Source organism: Rattus norvegicus, chromosome 2 (genome assembly GCF_021556685.1).
Source record: "Rattus norvegicus strain SHRSP/BbbUtx chromosome 2, alternate assembly SHRSP_T2T, whole genome shotgun sequence".
Taxonomy (NCBI): domain Eukaryota; kingdom Metazoa; phylum Chordata; class Mammalia; order Rodentia; family Muridae; genus Rattus; species Rattus norvegicus.
Genome location: NC_141535.1, coordinates 105886395 through 105907001, shown reverse-complemented (window position 1 = coordinate 105907001; position 20607 = coordinate 105886395). Strand labels below are relative to the sequence as shown.

General features: G+C 40.4%; 1 long non-coding RNA gene across 3 annotated transcripts in view; it reads left to right on the top strand.

Moving 5' to 3' along the window:
- Positions 1–19442, top strand: part of LOC148006679 (uncharacterized) — an 81188-nt gene extending 61746 nt beyond the window's left edge. For all 3 annotated transcript variants that reach the window (XR_015671448.1, XR_015671449.1, XR_015671446.1), the window contains exon 4: positions 18552–19442. This is a non-coding gene — a long non-coding RNA (uncharacterized LOC148006679). The remainder of the gene's footprint in view (positions 1–18551) is intronic.
- Positions 19443–20607: the final 1165 nt, after the last annotated feature.

The window sequence follows — 20607 nt, the reverse complement described above, 5'->3', positions numbered from 1 at the left end:
TTGGTTTTACCAGTAGTCGCCTTGTCTCTGTTTTATGGGTAAAGGCGCTGATGATCTGTGTTCACACACATGGTGGAAGAGAAGACTCCCACAGGTGTCCTTTGGTCTCCACAAGCCTCTCCCTCTGCATAAATATACTACATAACTAAATGTAATTAAAAATAGAAACCCACATGATTCATACATCAGCATGTAATGGTGAATATTATTTGGAGTGGTGAATAAAGGTCAGCAGTAACTTTTCTGCAACCCCATTGTAGTTGCAGAGTTGTCTGGGAATTGTGTAGTTAATGCTGTGACGTAATGTTGCCATGGGACTGTGTTCCCTTAAAAGAAATGTGGAGGTAATGAAAGACATTCTGTATTTTTCAAAGGACTTAAATTAAGAGATTTGGGAAGGCTTAGTTTTGGCAGAATTTAGTATCTTCTCTTCTTTGAGCAGATAAGAAGGAAACCAGGACTTGTGTTCCTGTAAAAGGATCCTGTTGCAGTCTATGGATGTAGTTTATTTGGTAGGTTATTGTTCAGCCTACATAAAACCATGGGTTCAATCCCCCACCCCTCATAAAACTGGATGTGGTAGTACGCCTCTGTAATCCTTGTTCTACAGAGCCTGAGGCAGTAGGATCTGGGGGTCAGTTATGCCTGGCTACATGGCGAGTTTGTGAGCTTGGAATATTTTAGACCCTATCTCAAAAAACCAAGCCAAACAAATGAAAGCCCCCCCAAAAGGTCTTACTCTTAGGGGTTGGGTTGAGAGTGGGAAGAATCAGGTCATTTAGTAGATGCAGGCCTGATCCCATTTCCCTCACAACCTTAGATGCAAAGGAGAATCTTGGGCAGGGAAGCAGGCAGAACAGGTTGGGTGGCCGCTTAGTCTGTTTTCAACATCACCTCTATGAAGCCACAAAAGATGGGTGCATCCTGACAGTTCTCATGCTAGTAGCTCGTTGATCCATGGTCCTATGGGACTTGGGGGCAACCCCAGAATTTTAGGATTAATGTGGTCACTCCTCTCACCTGTCTTTCATGTTATGACTGAGAGAGAGTTTCCTGGGTTTGTCAGCTCTGGCCTAAGTGTCATCATTACTTGTCTGTTTGTATCTGCTACCATCTAATTACATAGAATGACTTACGGTTGGGAGAAGAGGGTGAGGCTCCCTCAATTTCCCCTGGTAATTTCAACAGTTTACCTCACTGTTAGGGTTGCTAATGTTTTGCCAAGTTTTAAGGTTAATCTATTATCCTCTTGGGCTTTTGGCCAAAATTACAGCCTTGGGAGGATTTATTTCTGCAGACAATGGGCTTCTTGGATCCAAAGAGTGAGTAATTTATTAGGTGGTCCCAGAAGCCTTTGTGATTATGATGTATTCTTCCAAAACCGTTCAGTGGTGATGGCTCACTTGGTAAAACATGCTTGCCTTGCAAGCTCAAAGAGCTGAGTTTGTCTCCCAGAACCCACACGGAAAAAATTGGGCATGCTGGCACTAAGCATGTAGACCCAGTGCTGGGCAGATGGAAGGCAGCCATGCCTAGCCAGGCAGCCTAGCTTATTTGTTGATTCCAGGTTAGTGTAAGACCTTGTTTCTAAAGCAGGTAGATTGTTCATTAGGGATGACATTTGAGATTGTCCTATGGCCCTCAGGCATGTGTGCATGCATGGCATGCATGTATACCTCAACATACATGTATTCCCCATACATGAGCACATGCACACATCCACGTATGTACACACCAAGTATTCAATTGATTACATAAAGCTTCTGCTGCTGACATTTGATGGTGGAGAGCTTATGGTTTCCTAAGGCACCTCTTTAGGTCTGGAGAAAGGGTCTGGCAGAAGGAGAGTACAACTGCAAGTAGGTCTGTAAGGCTTGCCTGTCCAGTGCTCAAGGCCAGGGGGAAATGTGTATTTATGCCTTTTTACAATTTCCCAAAATCTATTCTCCTTGCGTGAAAAGTTGACATTCTTTTTGTTTGGAATAGAGGATTCCAGAAATGTCCTCGACCCAGACAAGACTGAGGTAATAAAAATCTATTAACCTTGGTGGAAGGTACCCCTGGGCTTGGCACTATAAGATTTATAAAGAATTTCTCTAAAACCTGCACTCATGTGACTAACATTAGCTTCATTTTATAAATCAGGGTGGGAGTGAACTAGACTGTTGGGGGGAGGGCGGCAATGGGGGGAGGGTTGGGAGGGGAACACCCATAAGGAAGGGGAGGGGGGAGGGGGATGTTTGCCTGGAAACCAAAGAATTATTATTAAGTATTAAATAAATAAAAAAAATAAATAAATCAGGGTGGGGATTCCTGGGAAGAGATAGGGAAGAGCCTGGATCCCAATTGTGTAAAGTCAGTGTCTAAAGTGGAGAAAAATGCTGCAGAATTAATTGGGAATGTCAGTAGAACAAATTTCCTGCAAGGGCAAATGTGGGACTCGACACAAAAAAGCATAGGCTTTTAGTGGGTGAAAAATGCTTTAGTTTTTGCCTATTAGTTATTGCTTTTGTTTGTTTTCTAATGACAGAGAACAAGAACGGATGTGGATTTGGGTAGGTGGGGGAGCAGGAGGTATCTGGAACTCTTTGAGGAAGGGGAAACTATAATCAGAATATTTTATATGAAAAAAATCAATTTTCAATGAAAAAGAAATGCCCAGCACACATTTTCACTCATGTCTTTACCTGATACAGATGAGGAGTTTATTAAATACTCCTTCTGGGTTATCTGTCATGTATGGCCTTTTGTTAAAATGGAGGTGATGCAAAGTTCTCTTCCTGTCTGTCTGGGGAGTCTCCATTACACAGGCTTGAAGAAACAACCCATGAATGGGTGCCTCTTGGAAGCCCTTCCTGAACATATTATTAATCAACTTGCTCTGGACATTTCTGTTTGTAAAGCACCCATTATAGAGATATCACTGACTATGTTGACTTGTTAATTTGCCAATTGCCTTCTGTGAGACTGAGACTGTGAACCTCAGGCCACAGGATTGACTCCCATCCCATTGAATTGGCCAGCAGTCGTGTCCGTCTGGCTCTGAATTGCTGTATTTCAATATATTTTTCCTTAGTATGTGAATTCCCCCAGTGAGTCCAAGTAAAGCTGAGTTCTTCTAAGTCATTTATACTTTTAACAGGCACAATTAGCTGAGTATCTGCTTCACACGTATAATTTAATCTTTGCCAGCCTGTGAGAGCCATTTCATGGCTAATTCATTGAGAAAGCTTCTCAGAGATGTTAGAAACTCATGTTAGGTTGGAAACTCAGTGCCCGGAGCTGGTGACTAATGTGCAGAGGGGAGTGGAATCTAGCTGCCCTCACTCTCACTTCTGTTTATCTGCTGCCTCCCAGAGTCCTGTGTATAAGTAGAACCCATATCTTATGTGCTCACTCTCTGTCAGCTTCATAATATTTTTCCTCACCTGCATATATTAGGGCCTTGTAGCACTGCACTCCAACCCTGAGTTGCCACATCAATTATACAAAGAGCAGCTTTGATAGATCTCAGCCCGCATCACCTCTTAGTGCTTTATTAGAGAGAAAACTTGTGTTGTAGTTTGAATGGGAACTGTCCCACATGGGCTAATGTGTTTGAACATTAGTTCCCTGGCTGTGTTTTGGAGTGTTGTGGAACATTTAGGAGGTGGAGGTTTGCTCGAGGAAATGTGGCAGAATGGGAGAGGAGGACTTGAAATTGTATATCTGGGACCCACACCCTGCTCCTTCTCTGTTTTCTGACTGGGAATTCCCCATGATGGGCCATATCATGTTCTTGCTATACCTTCCCTGTCATAAGGAACCATATCCCTTCTCCATAAGTTTAAATAATCTGCACTCTACAGGGGACATACACACAGTCTCTGAAATGACTTTGGACTTTGAGACTTTAAACATGGGACCATCCAGGAAAAACCCATGAGCTGCATGAGTATGACAGGCAGGTAGATCCGGGTTTGTTTATTCTGACATAACAAATGCTGAATCACCTGTAGTAAGGTACCAGACTCGAAGTATAGAAAGACCTGAAGAACACAGTGCCTGAAGAGTGCCCATGTGCGAGCTTTTCCATGGAGAGGGACAGCTCCCCTCAAGTCACATGATGCTTGGGCAAGAGAGGCCAAGGTCCTTGCTACACTTGGCTACTCTATGTAGTGATCATAAAACCAGCTTGGTGAGCTTTTGTTAAAGAAGTAGCATTCATCATAATACAAACCAGTGGAAACTCTATGCTAAGAAGACACATATTGCCATAGAAACATAGATCAGTCAAGATATAAAATTACAGTAGATTATGACTACCAAGCTTGATCGAGAGGCCAGCTTTGGGAATACAAAATCTGCCTAAGAGTCTAGACATCCTAGGCTAGAGAAGTAGTTCAGTCAGTAAAATGCTTACTGCATAAGTATGATAACCTGAACTTGATCCCTAGAACCCACATAATAAATCTAGGCCAGATGGGGTAATTCCAATACTGGAGAGTCGGACCCAGGCATATCTGTATGGGTTGCTGGCTAGCCTAGCCTACCTGGTAAACTCCAGAACAATGAGAGATCCTGACTCAAAACCACAGCAGCAGCAATGACAACAACAACCACAACCACCACTACCAAGATGGAGGGACTGAGGAATGAAAGTAGAGGTTGACTTCGGCTCTCCACATACAAGCACGTGAGCCTGAACGCATATACTCATGTAGGCCAAGTGTAGTCTTCTTTGACAGAGACTCTAAGCAGGATGGAAGCAGAGTACACATCTTGCAGAGCAGTTTTGTGTGTTGTGGTGTATCACCATACCTTGCCTCACAGCTAAGCCGGTAACTCCACAGGGAAAAGCTGCGAACAGTACACGGTGACATGACAGAGCCCCCTACCCCCCAACACACAGATCTACCTGACTGATTTTTTCTTCCCCTTACAGGGAAGTCCCACCTGTGTAATCTCACACATACATGTTGTCTTGTTAGAAATAGGTCTGATGCCTCAATATATTGACGATCCTACAGCCCGAAATATTTCAGCAATGCAAAAGATATTTTCTCTTGCAGAGGGTGCTTATGCCAAACTAAGGAGGAAAACACTGGGCAGATTCTCGTAGATATTTCATTCCTAACTGAAAGGAGCCTCCCTCATTTTGAATGGTCAGAGCTTGCCATCACATTCTTACATGATTGGCTAGCTTAAAGTAATACATTTGAAAAGCAGATGCTGAGCACCACGTACAAGCTTGTGCACATATTTTAATCTCAAGAATTGCTGACCCTGGAGGAATTTACATTTCTGCCAAGCAGCTTCTTTATAATTTCATTTTAAAGGAAGTTTTGTTTTATTTAATCCTTTGATAGAAAAGCCAATAGGTTTCTTTTACATTTCCCATGCTGTGTGTGGGGCCCAGCTTGCACACTGGAATTCTACAGTGTAGTTAAAGAGAACCAGACATATATCTGAAGGTAGGAAAGGGAATAGGAGTATATCACTTTCTTTTAAACCAGACATTAAAGGACATTTTCTTTATCAAACCCGTTAATCCATTTATGTCAGCCAGTGCCAAGTATCTTGTTAGCTGGCACTTCTCTAGTAGTACAGAGGTCGTGGTTGCTGTATGGCATTCTTAGGAAGATGCTATTTGGGTTTCAAATGGGTAATTATGGAAATAATGTGGAAACAAAGACAAGGCATTTTTCAAAGTTATTGATGGTTTCATGTCCTAAAGAATTAACCTTGCCAGGTGAGGTGGTACATGCATATAGTCCTGGGTTTCAGGAGATTAAGGCAGGAAAGAAAAGAGTTCAAGATTATCCTTAACTACACTGTGAGTTTGAAGTGAGCATGGACCACATGGGGCCATTTTATATGAAATATAAAAAGAGGAATAAAGAAAAGGAACAAAGGAAAGGAAGGAGAAAAAGATTAAAAAAAGAATTCTTTGAAGCATTTTACTTTTTGGAAGTTTGGGGCACCCCCAACTTCCCTGAGCTGCCTGCTATCCCCACTAAAATCCCATTCATGTGCCAATTCTCAGCCAACCTTCATCAGACCTGCTGATCTGCAATGATATAGCCCAAGGTTACTTATCAGATATTTGCCCACACAAGTATCATTGAGGTTATGCCTCCTCGTAAGACCTACTACAACAGGAACATTTAGGGGACTAAAGCCACACACAAATGGCAAAAGGCCCTCAAAAGAGCAAAATCAACATAAGCCTGGGTAATATGATACCTTCAGAGCACAGCTACCCTACTACAGCAAGCCCTGGCTATCCTAACACAACCAAAGCACAAGAAAATGACTGTAGATCCAATCTTATAAGGATGATAGAGACCTTTAGAGGGGAAATGAATAAATTCCTTAAAGAAACACAGGAAAATACAGTCAAACTGGTAGAGCCCTTTATAGAGGAAACAAATAGAGTCCTTAAAGAAATATAGGAAAATATAATTAAAGAGGTCAAATAAATAAATAAACCTGTTCAAGACCTGAAAATGTAAATAGAAGCAGTAAAGAAAATACAAAACTGAGGGAATTCTGGAGATGGAAAATCTAAGGAAGGAATCAGGAGCAACAAATGCAAGCGTCACCAACAGAATACAAGGGATGGAAGAAAGAATCTTAGGCAAAGAAGATACAATAGAAGAAATTGATACATCAGTCAAAGAAAGTGTTAAAACTAAAAAATCCTGACGAAAAACATCCAGAAAATTTGAGGTACCATAAAAAGACCTAACCTAAAAATAATAGGAATAGAAGAAGGCGAAGAGTCCTAACTCCAAGGCCCAGACAATACCTTTAACAAAATTATAGAAGAAAACTTTCCCAACCTAAAGAAAGAGTACCCATAAACATACAAGAAGCTTATAAATACCAATTAGACTGGACCAGAAAAGAAAATCCTCCCAGTACATAATAATCAAAACACAAAATCCACAGAACAATTAAGAAAGAATTTTAAAAGCAACAAGAGAAAGATCAGGTAACATAAAAGGCTGACCTAATAGAGTTATACCTGACTTCTCAACAAAGAAAAAGGTAGCAGACCCTGGATATATGTCTTGCAACCTCTTAAAAAACTAAACACAGATGTCAACCTAAACTACTATACCCCACAAAACTCTCAATCACCATAGATAGAGAAAATAAGATATTTCAGGACAATTTCAAATTTAAACAGTATCTATCCACAAATTTTACCCTATAGAAAATACTATAAGGAAAACTCCAACCCAAGGAGGATAATTACATCAAAGAAAAAAATTAAAACAATTAGTAATTCCATAACAACAAAAACAAAGGAAGCACATGCATGCACACGAGTGCATTAATATTGTTTAATATCAATGGACTTCATACTTCATTAAAATGACACAGGCTAACAGAATTCATTCAAAATAGGACACAGCATTCTGCTGCATAGAACAAATACACCTCAACAATAAAGAGAGACATTACCTCAGAATAAAGGGGTGGAAAACGTTTTCCAAATAAGAAGCAAGCTGAAGTAACCATTTGAATGTCTAATAAAGTAGGTTTTCAATCAAAATTAATCACAAAAGATGGAGAAAGGCACTTCATACTCATCAAAGGAAAAAAAAATCTACCACGTTGTTATCTCAATTCTGAACATACATACCCAAAACACAAGGGGATCCACATTTGTAAAAGGAACATTGCTAAAGCTTAAATCACACATCATACTGCACACACTAATAGTGAAAGATTTTAACATTTCACTCTCACCAATTGACAGGTCATTCAGAGAGAAACTACACAGTGAAATAATGGAGCTACTATCAGACATTATGAATCAGAAGAACCTAATAGACATCTATAGAATACAAACACAAAAGAATATACCTTCTTCGCAGCATCTCATGGACCCTTCTCCAAAATTTGCCACATAGTTGGACACAAAGCAAGACTCAATAGAAATAGGAAAATTGAAATGCCTTATTTCAATCAGACCACCATGGGTTAAAGTTGGACACCAACAACACAAACACTAGAAAGCCTACATAGTCATGGAAACTGAACAACTCTCTACTTTAAGATCTCAGGGGGTCAGATTAGAAATAAAGAAGTTAAAGTCTGTCTAAAATTCAGTGAAAATGAAGGCACAGCATTCCCAAATTTATGGGACACAATGAAACAATGCTAAGAGGAAAGTTCTTAGCACTAAGTGCCTCCATACAGAAATTGAAAAGTTCTCATGCTAACAATTTAATAGTACACCAGGAAGTTCTGGGGGAAAAAAAGGAGGCAGGAAATAATAAAAATCAGGGCTGAAATCAATCAATTAGAAACAAAGAAAACAATATAAAGAATCAACAAAACCAAGGGTTGGTTTGTAGGGTGATGTCATTATATAGGTGAAGGCAGGTACAGGATAGAACAAGGCCTATCATTGACAAGAAGGAAGGATGGGCAGGAGAAAAGCTTTGGAGAGGAGGAGGAGACTGGAGGAGAGAGGGAGTTGAGAGAACATGGCAGCAGATGTTAAGATTTCCCTCTGCACATCTACAGTTGTTATGATTATTCTTACAGGATGAATATGTACAGGGCTATGTATGTCTAGATGAGCAAATTATACCTTATCAATTGGATCAGAGGTTATTGTGTTGTGTGTTCCTTCATGTGGCAGTTTAGTTGAGTTCAAGAGTGTGTGGTGGCACTGGGCCACCACAGAATTGTGATGTGTATGTCTGGCATGGTGGCAACCTGCCTTGGGAACTAGATAGGTAGAGAGATTGTTGCCAGGATTAGAGAGTAGCCATTGACAGTGTAATATAGGATGGAGCTTATCGGGTGAGACACTTTGTTGACTGACATGAAAATATCCCACAGATGCCATGTGGCACTATGGTGCCAAAACTAGTGTGGGTTAAAAAGAAACCTTTTTTTAGTTTTACCTCAACACTGGTTCTTTAAGAAAATCAACAGGATAGACAAACCTTTAGCCAACCTAACCAAAAGACAGAGAAACAGTATGTAAATAAACAAAATCAGAAAAGAAAAAGGAGACATAACAACAGTCAATAAGAAAATTAAAGAATCATTAGGTCTTACTTCAAAAACCTGTACCTCACCAAATTGGAAAATCTTAACAAAATGGTATCTAGACATATACCACTTACCAAAGTTAAACCAAGACCAGGTAATCTATTCAAACAGCCCTATAATCCCTAAAGAAATAGAAGTAGTCATTAAACATCTCTCAACAAAAAAGCCAAACGGCTTAGGTGCAGAATTCTACCAATCTTCAAAGAAAAACTGTTACCAATGCTCCTCAAATTACTCCACAAAGTAGAAATAGAAGGAACACTACCAAACACATTCTATGAAGCCACAGTCAACCTGGTACCTAATCCACACAAAGACTCAACAAAGAAAGACAATTTGAGACCAATTTCTCTTTTAAACATTGATTAAAAAAATACTAAATAAAATATTTGCAAACCAAATTCAGGAACACATCAAAGACATTATCTATCAAGATCAAGTATGCTTCATTTCAGGCATCCAGGCATGATTCAATATATGAAAATCTATCAATCCACCATATAAACAAACTGACAGAAAAAAAAACCCACATAGTCATCTCATTAGATGCTGAAAAAGACTTTAACAAAATCCAACACCCCTTCATGTTAAAAGTATTAAAAAGATTAGGGATTTAAGGTACATATGAAAACATAATAAAAGCAATATACAACAAGCTAATAGCCAACATAAAATTAAATGGAAATGTAAATTAATTCCACTAAAATCAGGATAATAAAAGGCTGCCCACTCCCTTCCTATCTATTCAATATAGTGCTTGAAGTTCTACCTAGAGCAATAAGACAACTAAAGGAGAGCAAGTAGATACAAATTAGAAAGGAAGAAGTTGAAGTATTACTATTCATGGATGATATATTATACAGAAGCAACCCCCAAAATTCTACTAGAGAATCCCTACAGCTGATAAACATCTTCAGTAAAGTGGCTGGATATAATATTAACTCAAAAAATTAGTAGTCCTCCTTTACATAAATGAGAAATAGACTGAGAAAGAAACTATGGAAACTAAGTCCTTTACAATTGCCATGAATAATATAAAGTGACTTAGTGTAACTCTAACCAAACAAGTGAAATACCTGTATGACAAGAACTTCAATTCGCTGACAAAAGAAATTGAGGGAGATATAAGAAGCTAGAAGGATCTCCTATGTTCATGGATTGGTAGAATTAATATAGGGAATATGGCAATCATAACCAAACACATTTTACAGATTCAATGCAATTCTCACCAAATTCCAACACGAGTTTTCCAGACCTTGACAGAGCAATTCTCAATTTCACATGGAAAAACAAAAACCCAGGATAGCTAAAAGAATCCCAAACAATAAGAAAACTTCTGGAAGTGTCACTATCCCTGACCTCAAGCTCTACTACTGATTAACAGTAATAAAAACCGCGTGGCATTAGTATAGAAACAAGCAGGTTGATCAATGGAATTGAAGCAAAGACCCTGAAATAAACCCGTACACCTATGGACACTTGATTTTTGACAAAAAGATAAGAGCCATGCAATGGAAAAACATCTCCAACAAATGCTGCTGGTCTAACTGGATGTTTGCATGTAGAAGAATGCATATATATATATGTACATATATATATATGTGTATATATATATGTATATGTGTGTATGTATTACCCTGCACAAAACTCAAGTCCAAGTGAATCATAGACCTCAATGTAAAATTGGACACACTAAATCTGATAGAATAGAAAGTGGGGAATAGCATTGAACTCACTGGTACAGGGGACAAGTTTCTGAACAGAATACCACTGGCTCAGGTTCTAAGATCGACAACTGATTAATGGGACCTCATGAAACTGAAAAGCTTCTGCACAGCAAACGGTATTGCTAATAGGGCAAAATAGTAGGTTACAGACTGGAAAAGATTTTTACCAACCCTATATCTCATGGAGGGCTAATATCTGACATTTATAAAGAACTCAAGAACTTAGACACCATCAACCCAAATAACCCAGTTAAAAATGGGGTACAGAACTAAACAGAGAACCCTCAAAAGAGGAATCTTGAATGACCAAGAAGCACTTATAGAAATATTCAATGTCCTTAGTCATAAGGGAAATGCAAATCAAAACAACCCTGAGATTCCACCTTAAAGCTGTCAGAATGGCTGTAATCAAAACCTCAAGTAAAGCTGTTACTTGTCTGTGGAACCCTGACTTAGCTGCTTTGCCTGGCCTCGGTGGGAGAAGAAGGGCCTAGCTTTCCAGAGACTTGTTGTGTCAGGTCAGGATACATGGTGGGGAGGGCTCCACTCTCTCAGAGGAGAAGGGTAGGAGTGTTGTGCTTTATAAAAAGAAGTGTTGTATTTTATAAAACGAAAGAAGGAACCAGGAATATGTTTGGTAGAGTGAGGTATGGTGAGGTGGAAGGGGTGCCTCTGCGGGCCCATGCTGAGGCATCCCTTCCCTCTGAGGTACCAGCCATATGATAGATATAGTAAGGAATAGAGTAATTTAGGACATGGGGAGGGGAGTTGAGGCAGGAGTAGAGACAGAGAAAGGCAGAGACAGAAAGAGAGATAGAGAGATGGGCAGAGGGAGGGGGGTGGAGGGAGAAGAGAGAGGGAGGGGGTGTAGAGGGAGAAGAGGGAGGGAGTGAGTGAGTAGAGGCCAGCCATGAACATGTTGGGTTGGAGGTGGTGAGAGAAGGGACAGAGAGGGAAGAAAGTAAGAGAGTAAGAGGCAAACAGCTCCTTTTTTACCTAGTCAGACATACCTGGCTGTTGACCTGTAACTGTGGAGTAGAGCCTAGAAGGAATGCTAACAAGGGGAAGGGACTGTGGGAGGTGGGGTCGGGGAGGGGAGACAGTGATTGGAATGTAAGATGAATTAAAAAAAAAAGAAAAGTAAAATAAAAGAAATTATAGTTTCATTATATCTTATACTGAATAAAGTTAGTTCTTACTAAGCAAAACAAATGAAAAAAAATTGACTTTTATTGCATTATATCTGTGTGTCTGCATATGGCTTTGTGCAGGAGAATGCAGGTACCTCAGTAGATTAAAGATATTATGTTTCTTGGAGCAGAGCAACAGGAGGTGTCAAACTACTCTTGTGAAATGGGTGTTAGGAACTGAATTATAGTTCCCCAGAAAAGCAGCACATATTTTAACCTGAGCAAGCTCCCTGGTACCCCAAACAGGATTTGATTCTTAATGTTTAGTTTACTACATTTGTGGATCCATGAAAATACGCTCATGCTATTAATGTGTTTAAAAGCACTTGCTCATTTATAAATATATTGGGCACAATTCTTCCTATTGTGTAACATTTTAGCTATGTATTGTGTGTGTGTGTGTGTGTGTTTGTGTGTGTGTTTGTGTGTGTGTGTGTGTGTGTGTATGTGTGTGTGCGTGTGCTCCTGAGTAAGCTACAGTTAGTGTGTGGAGAGCAGAGGGTACCTGCTCTTAGGTGGTTGGGTTTTACTTTCCACTGGGTAAGTCCTGGGGATGGAACTCACATCAAGCCTGGTGGCAAACCATCTCACCAGGGTGAACATGTCATATTCATTTCATTAACAACATGCTGTCATAATCAGGAAAGCCTACATTGTATCAAAGCACAATTTAAGAGTCTTTAAAATGTCTATGACATTACATTCTTTGTGGATATCATGAGTTATTTAATCAGTGCTTTGTCTTTAGAACTCTAAGATTTTCCTCCTTTATGTATCAATAGGTGCATATTGTTTTATATCTCCCTAACATGCATTCTTAGGATTAATAACTACATTTACAATTACCAGTTACATAAGACAAACTTTTAAAAATGTTTCATGAACACTGAATTACCACATCAGGTTGCTGGTTTCTATTGCAATAGTTGCATTTTTAATTTGGAAGAATTTTTTAAGGTAATTACTAATACATTTTTTACCTATCTCACATAGAAAACTTTTTAAATAATTTTTCATTGCCATTGAAATATGTGCACATGCAACTGCACAAGTTGATCTCATTCACAGATTCTGTGTTTACACATTTGCCTACTCACTAAAAGGTTTTTATAATTCTAAAATCAGGCTTTCAAAAAGTTCTTAAGAGAACCTTTTATAGCTCAGGCTATCCTTGAGTTTAAAATGTAGCAGAGGATAACCTTGAGCTCCTCATCCTTCTGCCCTCATTTCCTGAGTACTAGGATTATAAGTACTTTCCCACCATATCTGGCTCATGTAGTATTGGCTTTCACGGCTCTATCCCCAAACTCTGTTATCAGACCTTGATAAGCACGACAGACATTCTTTCATCAAACCCTACATAAATTAAGAAAATTAATGTAAGCAATAAAAAAGTTTAAAAGGTCCTTTCCATATTAACAAAGGATATGAAAACTCGTGTGTGGTTTCCATTGCTTCTTCATTTGCTCTCCCTGCTTACTACAGGACAACAACGCTACCCTGATGCAGCCCTCTATTTCAAACCAGGGTGCTGCATGCAGGGCCCTGTCTACTCTCAGGTATCTGGTAGAGGAGCTGTTTCCAGTGTTCCTAGTGGCCTTGCTTTCTGGTTAGCAGAAACCAAGCTCTACCTACTCCTATTAGCAACGATTCAGCACTGGCTAATTCAGTGTTCTCCCTGAGCTGAAGAACGAGAAGCAGTGACAACTCACCTTGATTTGCTAGGCCATGGTATTTCTAATCTCAACTGTAGAACAGGCTTGATGCGTAACCTTATGTGACAGAGCCATGGTCTCATGATGCCTATTGCTTCTTTCTTGCATCTATATCCCCTAGACAGTAATGCTCGACTCAGACCAGCGCTCTCGTGAAGTAACTGCACACAGGCTTTGGCACTGCAGATTTGCTTCCTTGGATCGTATTAGCTTCTCATTGGCTTTTAACCTCCAGTTACTGTCACACATGACCTTCTCTGTTAGGGAACCGAGTAAACCCAAGGTTGCTCAGGTTCCTATGATCTTGTAGATTCCAGGGTCTCTCAGCTTCTAACACCAATCAATTCTGTTAAGGAACGTTTTATATAAGTGAAGGGTTGGGAAGATGGCTCGTTTGGGAAATCACTTGTCACACATGTATCTAAGGACCTGAGTTTGGATCCTCAATAGCTATATAAACATATCTAGGCATGGCAGTGCTAAACCATAATCCCAGAACTGGGAAGGCAGAGACTGACTGATTCCTGGAATTCATTGAGCAGCCAGTCTGGGTGAATTGGTTCAGTCTGAGACTCTTTTAAAAACTAAGGTGGAGAACATTTAAGAAAGACACTTGCATTGGCTTCTGTAAGGATGTATGCACATACATGGATATACAACACACATATGTGTACTTCCCCACAGAGAACACAATTAATATTATTATTTTTATATGCATGTAAATATTTAATATTTATATTTCTACTTATATGTAGCTTCATTATTTTATACATTTATCTTTAAAATTTTTATTTATATATTTTAGATTTATATATTTTCATTATATACATTTATATTTTCATTACTTTTAATTCTTTGAGTGTATATGTGCACTCTCGTGTGTAGATATAGGCACATGTGTGAAGTCAGAGGTCAGTCTCAGATGTCAGTCCTTAATTTCCAGATTGTTTGAGACAACCCCCGCCCCTTTTTTTCAGTACATCTGCCTAGCTAGGTCAACTTTGAGCTTCTGTGGTTCCTTTCCTCTGTTTCCCTTCTCTTCATAGAAGCGCTGGAATTACAGATGTTGCTGCTACTGCATTTGGCTTTATCTGGGTTCTAGGATTCAAACTCAGGCCTATGGGGCAAGAATCTTATCTACATAGCTCTCATTATGTAAGTCCATCCTGTGTGGGAAGACAAAATGTTACCATAAAGAGACAAAGTGTTTCCACCTGTGAGCAGCTGTGCAAGCCTTCGGCTTAGTCTCCACATGTGTAGAATAGTAATAATAATAATAATAGTAATAATAATAACAACAACAACTGCTACTACTACTACTACTACTACTACTACTACTACTACTACTACTACTACTACTACTACGCATTTTCTGGAAAGGCAAGAACATATTTATAATCCTAGAGACAAGAGAGGTTTGATGTACTCTCTAGTCTCCTTCCTTGTCTTCTGCACTGGCTAAGATTTTAGCCATAAATTTTCCCATGTTCATGTTAAACACTTTCAATTATTCTCCATGTATTATCTAGTAAATGATTCTGATCTGTTCTCTAAGGTGCTGGGAATGGCCAGTACCTCAGGGGCACATTCAGGGTACACTTCCTGGAGTCCTCTTAAATACCAGATTCCTAGGTCATCTAGTCACCGATGGTAATGTGCCTGCATGTCACTGGACCTCTCACTTGCTCCTAGGTTCTCATTTGGCCTGGATCGATTGTTCTGCTTATTATCAGTCCTTCTAGACCTGGGCACTACACTTGTGGTTCCTTAAGTGGTGTCTTTTGGGGAGCTTCCTGTCCTCTCTCCTCTCAGGCTCGCTTGTTCCTGCTGACCCTGTGCAGTCTGTCAGTGAGCAGCACATGGAACCCATTGTTCTGTGAGGTCTGCACGTACTATTATCGTTTTTCCCTTCTTTGCTTCAAAACACTAGAGAACCATCTGGAATTTAGCAGATGTTTAATAGATGGCCACTGAAGGCAGGAATGAAGAGGTTAATGCATGGTGAAAGAGAGAGTGGTCACGAGACAAGCTGCTGCCATAGGAACCAGCCCACACAGTGTCCTAGGTGTGGCACAGAGCACCTACATGCAGTGTTTACTCAGGGTGTGAACATTTACTTCCTAGGATTTCAGTACTCACGTGGCTTAGCGACACTGCCTGGAGTAGTTGCTAGAGAATGAAAGGGTTTCAGCTGGAGTACCTAGTAGTTGCTTGTCTTCATGAACATCTGGGTACATACACCAGGGAGTGGCAGGTGGTTGGGTGTGACCTCATGTGCACACTTTTCATGTGACAAATTTTCCACAGCTGTTAAATATTCATTATTGTAAGGGCCTCAGAAATAATGATATGGCTTTGAAACTTAAGATTCTTCGTCAAGGTCACGAAAAACTAAAGTGTCTGGACAGACCCAGTAGGCTAAAGGACTTGACGCCCAAAGCAACATCACATTTGGGACCTGGAGTAGAGAGAGGACAGGAGGGTAAGTGAAAATGGGGCAGAGCTCAAACAAATCCTGTCATACAACTAGCCACCCAAAGATGCCAGCTTCTTAATGTTGGCAGTGGTACGTGCTGATGTTAAGTTGCAAATCAGGGAGGAAGATGAGGAATGTGTGAACACTTTCTAATTTACCATTTTGATTTTTCCATAAATTTACAATTATTCCAAAATAAAAATCATTAAAAAAATAAGAGAACCATGTAACTATGCTTTATTTATAAATAGTATTTTTATATTTTGAAAAAACCATATCTTTATACAATGTCTTTTAATCAAGCCCATCCATCACTACCTCCCTCTACTAACTCCTGGTGCTCCTACCTCACATCTCTTTCCCAACTTCATATTTTCTTTATTTCTATTAATAACCTTTAATTTCTTTTAATAGTCCAATTAATGCCACCCACCCAGGTGTGGGGCCATTCTCGAGGCCATAGGCAAACTATAATCTGTCACGTTGTATTGTATTTCTTCTTCAATCCATAGTTAAGTGATGGAGACAGCTTTTGTGAAGCAGCAGGAGAAAAGGAGCTGTTGTGGTTGACTTTGTACTGGGAACTCTGGTGTCTTACAAATCAAGTCCAAGCATAACAAAAGCTATCTAAGAGAAAAGCACTCAATTAGGAACAAACAAATATACAAAAAAAGAAAGAGGAGTTGAGGCCGGGTTGTTTCTAATCCCAGTGAAAGGGGAAGCAGGAGGAACAGGAGTTCGAGGTCATCCTTGACTATATGTGAGCTCTGGGCCAGGCTACATTACATAATAACTTGCTTTAAAACAAAAAGTATCTGCTTTGAAGGTTTTATAATGTATACTGGCAGTTTTTTAAAGATGAATGTTGGTATCAGGAAGGAACCAGCTTTACGGTTACAGGTCGCCTCCGAATCCAGTGAGGGTGGTGACGTCACCCATAGGCAACAGGAACCTGCTGTCTGTTGCAATGGCAATCACCATACATTCCCAGCATCCACCTAATTAACTACCACTCTTACCTCCGAGTGGTTATGTCACAACTTAAATCAAAGGCAGACCCTCTTGACCTTCGCGCTCTCTTCTCTCTCTTTTCCTCGTTCATCTCCATCACCCCCTTTGCTCCATGCTCCCCCACAATAAACCTCTCTCAGGTGGAACTGTACTGGCCTGGTGTGGTCCGTCCAGGCGAGAGCCGCCTTTCTAACACAACAATAAAGGCACTTTGTTTTTTCCTTTCTTTTTAAATGGTGAAATCTATCAACTCAAAGCTTGGTAGAGAGCCTGCTTCCTGAGAACAGGCAGGGGAGGAGGAGCTGAAGAGGGCGGAGGAGGAGAAGAAGAGGAAGATTGGTAACGCTCTCCTACCTTTAAAGCTTTCCCACATTTGTCTGACTGTGGATATTTCTGTGCCGAATTCAACAGTTAAGACTTTGGTGATCGGAAAGATCATGCTTTTTTCTTTTCCTCTGTGTATGTGCAGCTGTGTGTCAATACACATATGAGTGTATGTGAAATGCATGTTTGCATGCATGCACGAGAAGACCTGAGGTCAATCTCAGGTTTAATTCTTCAGGTGTTATATATCACGTTTTTCTTTTTTTCTTTTTTCTTTTTTTATCTTTATTAACTTGAGCATTTCTTATTTACATTTTGATTGTTATTCCCCTTCCCGGTTTCTGGGCCAACATCCCCCTAACTCCTCCCCTCCCCTTCTGTGTGGGCTTCCCCTCCCCATCCTCCCCCCATTACCACCCTCCCCCTAACAATCACGTTCACTGGGGGTTCAATCTTGGCAGGACCAAGGGCTCCCCCTTCCACTGGTGCTCTTACTAGGATATTTATTGCTACCTATGCATTTGGAGTCCAGGGTCAGTCCATGTATAGTCTTTAGGTAGTGGCTTAGTTCCTGGAAGCTTTGGTTGGTTGGCATTGTTGTTCATATGGAGTCTCGAACCCCTTCAAGCTCTTCCAGGCCTTTCTCTGATTCCTTCAACGGGGGTCCCGTTCTCAGTTCAGTGGATTGCTGCTGGCATTCACCTATGTATTTGCTGTATTCTGGGTGATATCACGTTTTTCTTAAAGACAGGGTTTCTAACTGGGCTTGCCAATTAAGCTATGCTAGTTGGCCAGTGAATCTCAGGGATCCACCTATCCTTGTCTCCTCGGTGCTGAATTCACCAAACATCCCTCACACCAGACTTTTTACATAGATACTAGGGATTGAACTCAGGTTCAAATGTTTTACACAGGATACACGTTTCCTGAGTCGAGAGACTCTATGGCTCTGCCATGGAACAGTTCCTCAATTAACCCCTTTATTCACCATCAAATGTGAAATATTTTTCTGAAAACATTAACTTTTTGCACTTGACATGTGTTGCAGGAGAAGGCACAGTAGAGAATTCTGCAGCCATCTATCAAGTCTTGAGGAGATCTGCAAATGTTCTGCATACAGAATGAGAGGCACTCTGAGCTCATATCACCATTCCATAAAGTGTGATTAGGCAGAGAATGGAATTTTACACTGCTTACCTCCTCTGACTTTTTCATTTGCAGTCCAGCCTTAGCTCATCGGGTACAGATCGGTTTACATCATTGAATGTGCGTGAAACCAACCTGGGCTTCTTTGGAGCTCTTAATTGCTGTGTGATTTGATATCACAGAGCAGTGAAGCTAGGCAAGCTAATTGTTTTCCTGACTGAATTTTTATCCCTCCCCCATTCCGCCTGGAGGAGACTATAGAGCAAAAACAAAAACAAAAACAACAACAACAAAAAAAAAAAACCCAAAAAACAAAGCAGGAACGTCTCCTGGCTGCACATTTTGCCTTTCCAGCAACATCATTTGTGATGGGTAGCAGCCTCGTCATCGCACAGTCGATCATGATGAGGGATAATTATACTCCTTAAGTGGTTTCAGCTTTGGGTTGTTAGTAGAGGGAGCAAAATGAGGATGGGTGGGTGTGTGAAAGACAAATACGGTGTACTCAGCTTTAATGTTCTCTTGCAGCATTTCAGAACCAGAAGAAAGACATTTCTCTGTGTGTCTTGCTGGGGAACTGAGTTTCTGGCTGCAGTGTGTGGTGTGAAACACGTACTGGACTCAAATTTATGGAAACAAATTAAATATTTGATTAATCACTTTAAATATTGATCAATTTGTATGGCTTCCTGTACGTTGCCTTTTCCCATAGCAATCAATAGCGTGGGTGATGTGTAAACAACATCTTCTGCAATAAATAATTACATTATGTAATGCGGGATAAATTTAGAAATTGCTCTTTTATTGCATTTCTTCCTCATAAAATGTAGTGCCAAATAGTAATTGACTCTGAGTTAGAGGTTTAGAATGCTTTACTTCAGACTTAATCCAGGAATTCTCTCAGAGGATTTACAGAAAAAGATCCCTGGAGCAAGGATGGGAAGCAGGGAGTACCTGAGCCGGGAGGCAGGGAGGGGGAAGAAAAGGTCAATGCATGATTGGTGGGGAGGGGAGGAGGGGAAGAGAAATTGAGAAGCCTGGTGTGGCAGATTGTCTCTTTTAGAATCCAGTCGGCCTTTGTGATGGAAATGGACGTCAGGCTAGGCAGAGCTTTGTTGCAAAAGGCTGAGATTGGAGCACAGGCCCCCCAGAGGGCAAACTGCCTCAGACAATAAGATGGGAGATTTATTATGAAGAAACAAAATGCTCTTTCCTCTCCCTGGTGTTTCTAAAGCACTTAGCCTGCCAGGAGAACTGTGGCTTCTGTTAGCACTAATCACTTCCGGAGCGTCCCCAGTTGCTTTGAGACTAAATGTCTGCTGGCCACGAATCAATTATCTCCCCACCCCCACCCCAAGGATTAGCTGTATTCATCTTTACTTAGATAATTCGATCATCTCCAAGAGAAATGGAGGCGTCCTAAGCAGCTAGAAGCAGAACCAAGGAGCATAGTACACCCTTGTTTGCTCAGGAAGGACACCCTTATTGTAAAGGAGAAGGTAGTAATGGGACTTTTTGCAGCACAGTTCTCTGAATGGGGTCTTCCACTGAAAATTATGCAGGAGCTATATTTAGAAAGTTCTTCATAAACCCCAGTAGAATTGCTTTCACAATGACAGCACAAGTTTGGGAGGAAGAGGTCGGCGAGAGAGGGGAATGAAAGGGTATAGTGGGGGTGGTCTGACCTCAGTACATAGTCCATAACTGGCAAAGGGCAAAAGTGAAATCCAACATTTTGTACATTAGTACACTCATGAATAAAAGCTCTAAAATAGCGCTGTCAGCAAAATGACTCAGCAGATAAAAGAGCAAGTCTGGCAGTGTGTTCAATCCTTAGAATCCACTGGAAGAGAAAACTGAGTCCACAGAGTTTTCCTCTGGCCTCTGTATATGTGTTCTGGGACATGCACTTATGCACATGTTTTACACACACACACACACACACACACACACACACA